Genomic DNA, 4,050 nt, shown 5'->3' with positions numbered 1-4,050 from the left:
ATTACCTTCTCTTAAATGTTCTTCATCTCTGTTGTAATATGTTAATTATATGTATTTATTTAATATGTAATATCTTTTCTTTACTAACTTTGTATACTTTGTGGAAATCTGTTATTAGTTCTGAGATTATACAATATATCTGTTTGTTTACTATAAATATGTATGTAGAACTGTTGATTTCTCTAATAAAATAAAATAAATAAATACATAAAAGAACAGTTTGAATATTATACATTAGGATAGAAAGTGTACAATAGTAATAAATAATGTAAGAATAAGAATAGATTTAAATATTGTGTTGTAAATATATTATATTAGACTATGTTTATCATAGAACCAAATAAAATGAATAATTAAAAAAAAAAAAAAGATGTACAGTGGGATTTGCACGTTGGTGTAATTAGTTTCGGCAAGTGATTATTTACAATTATTTTCTAACATTTAAAAACTTATTCATGTTTCGATTGGCGTAGGCGATGTCCACCCCTAGCTAAACTTACGGTCGTACAGCATAATAAATACGAAGCTCGACGAAACAATTTATCAATAAACAACTTCACTTGACTTGACATAGTTGTAATATAATATTTTGCCCGACCAATTAGGCAGCGACAGAGGCGAATCGAGGGACATATTACAATCTTCAGCTGAGAAATTATCCTTAACATCATGTTACGCTGCGCGCTGATAAGAGATGGCCATTATTGTGACGCAAATTTTTTATTTATAATTTCATGATACGCCCGAAGGCCATTTACAAAAAAACACAAGTACATAGTAAGTAAGTCTAATAATAATCAAAAAACAACATTGCATTTTTTAAAAAAGATGTGCGGTAACAAAAAAAGAGAAAAAAAAAATAGGTAAATAAAAAGGTAAACGCAAACACATTTTAAGTTATGGATAAAAGATGCAACAAAAGAGTATATGGAGTGAAAAAAAAGTTATTTATTAAAAAAAGTTATTTATACGTCGACAATATTTTTGGTTTGTTAAATTTTTTGTAAACAACTGGATTCAACTCCCTGGGAGCTGTCAAGATTAACATATTACAACAGAGATAAAAAACCTTTTAGACAAGATAGTATAGAAGTCTAGGCATCTACAGGGCGTATGACCAGTCATTGGCTGGTTTAAGGATAAATAAAAATAATTTTCAGGCGTTGCCTAGTAGGTGAAATAATTCCGACCGACGAGAGTGGAGGAGACTGCTGGATGCAGCCAAGGCCCACCAAGGGTTGTTGAGCATTTGATAATGATGACAAAAACAATATCAAGAATATTTTAATCAGGTATGTCCGAATGCATTCCATTCTCAGAAATGTTTTCCCTCTCTGTTGCAATAAATTTCAATTCTTAATAAAAGATAAATGAATGAATAAATCCGTCCCACAATTTATTATAGTTCTGTACTGTACGAATGCAGGCTATGACACTGCCGCCAGCTGCCATATTAGCTGGTCTGCCATGATTGAATCAAGCTCGTCTGAGTCTGGTCCTCTGGTACCATATTGTTGTTGCTGATGACCGATGATTAATCCGATTAAAGCGCCGAGGAAACTGACAATCATCACCCCTTTCACTGCCACATGCAAGGAGACCCTAATAATACACTTAAAAACAATCGTAATCTCGTGCGACCACAATTCGTTTGCTCGGAAGGTTCAAGGTCCAAGTAAATTGCCTGTAGTGTATTGGGAGTTAGCTGTTTTTACTAACAAATAAGTAGTGACCTCGGAGTAATAACTCTCTAGAGAAGCCCTTAAGCTCTTTAGAGAATTATTACAAAAGCTGGGCGACTCGAAAAAATATATGACAATATTCATCACTAATCTTTACATTGACAAGGAAGCTTGTAGCATGGATACAGGTCGGTAATAAAATATATAATAAGTTAATAATTTATTTTATTGGGTGCTTGTAAAAATGAACAAATAAAATTGTACATAAAGACAAATAAATAAATTGACGTGATTTTAATAAATGTTTATATTATATTGCATAATAGTATAACTCGGCAAATCAAAATATACCTACTTGAGTAATACGAATATGTCCTTGGGAACAGACGCAAGTATATTATGACGTAAGGAAAAAATAATATTGTAATCTAAAAGTCTTTGGATGACAAGCATCCATGTTATAGATGGAATTAAGCGAGTTATTGTGGTGGTGTGTATTTGTATACAGATCGGGTTAAATAATATTGCGTGCATGCGTATGTGTTGGATTGAGAAGGATACAGGGAGTTCACAAAAAAAAACACTGTGATAATGAATGTGATTTCCATTGAATGGCCATCCCCTCAATTCTCATCTTTTTGATTTCTATTCTTGTAGCTTCTTTCCTTTTCCTTTTTTTTTAAAATTTAAAATGTAAGTGAAATAGTTATGATTATATTTTATGTCAGTTGCTTTAATACTTTATGTATTTCTTAACTAAATATTGTTAGAGCCCTCTGGGTTTATAAAAAAAAAAAAAAACATTTTATTTTGCACAATTTTTTTGATACGATGTTTGAAAATAGACAAAACTAATTCAAACAATTTCATCTAAATTAAAATCACTAAAACTGTGTCTAGGAGGATATAGAATACACAGTTCTGTGTGAAATAGATCCATAACCCTAGACGAGTGTTTTCGAGCTGATGGTTGCTCTCAGGTATAAAACCGCCTCTTAAGGGGTCTGGGTTCGATTTCTAGCGGAGTAGACGTGAAATATTGAATATACAGGGTGTTTTAACTGCAACATTTTATGGTTTGTGGCCGGCCCTGAAGCGTGCGACTGATCCCATTAACTATATGTAACACATGATCGTAAGTAATAATAATAATAATCATAAGTACGTTCTTCTTCTTCTTCAGCCTTATTCTCTCCACTGCTGGATAAAGGCCTCTTCCAAACGTCTTCATTCCTTCCTATCACACGCTTTCATCATCCATGTTTTACCGGCTCTCGAGGCAATGTCATCGACCCATCTTTTCTGTGGCCTTCCAACACTTTTTTGCTCATGGTCTCCACTTTTATTTTGTGTGTCCACGTGCCATCATTTTGCCTCGTTAAGTGTCCTCCCCACTGCCATTATAATTTTGCTGCACAATCCATGATATCCACGACTCCGGTTCGGCGCCTTATTTATTCATGTCGTATTTTGTCTCTTAGACATACACCGAGCATCTGTCCTTGCATGGAACGTTGTAAATTGTTTCTAAGCATAAAACCAGTTTGTGTCATATCTTCGCTAAGTTTTTGCTTATGAATCTCTATATACTGTGTTATTGTTATTAAAAAAACTTTTAAAAACATATCGTTTTTGGTACCTACTGCTTTTTGCTTTTTATCAAATGGTTTGAAATTTCCTGTAGAACATTTATTTATTTATTTGTTTAGTTTGTAAATCAATTTTCATTGACATACCAAGACAAACGTGAAAAAAAATAACACAAATATACCTAACCTAATTTTTTCTATCAATCTACACGATATACAAATTACTCATGCCTAGAACATTACCTTATTTTTAACTCATTTTGTGATTTGTGTTGAAAAACTGCCTTTTTGCTTATGAGAGCAGAATAGTAGATAGTATCGATGGTCGATGAATTTTTGTTTCAGCAAATAATAGCTACATATCTAGACCATAGTTTCTTAATGAAGGCGTCATCGCCCCGGAATGTGTGTTCAAAAGCCATCGGGGGGGTCATTATGGAGGCTTTGCATTTTTGCTTTATAAGTCATGTTTTCTCAATTTTTACTAATACAAGAGATTCCTATGTAGAGGGTGGGACCTAGTACACAACATTTTAAACCTTAGAGCAGACAAGGCAGGTTCTTGAGTTTGTCTATATAGATTTGTAAGTTTCCACCTCTATTCGATGAACTAATTACACAGACGGACAAGAGTTTAGTTCAGACAACTGATGGGAGTACCCAAGCATGTGTCATCTCTCTAGAGGGGTTTAATACTCACGGTAGAACTTTACCGAGTTCCTCCTATTTTTCCACCCAATCGCTCACAAAACGGTTTTGGCTGGTTTGATATTCTTGCC

Source organism: Micrasema longulum, unplaced genomic scaffold (assembly GCF_059751315.1).
Source record: "Micrasema longulum isolate JH-2025_06_02 unplaced genomic scaffold, ASM5975131v1 h1tg000130l, whole genome shotgun sequence".
Lineage (NCBI taxonomy): Eukaryota > Metazoa > Arthropoda > Insecta > Trichoptera > Brachycentridae > Micrasema > Micrasema longulum.
Note: the sequence above shows the minus strand (reverse complement) of the source record.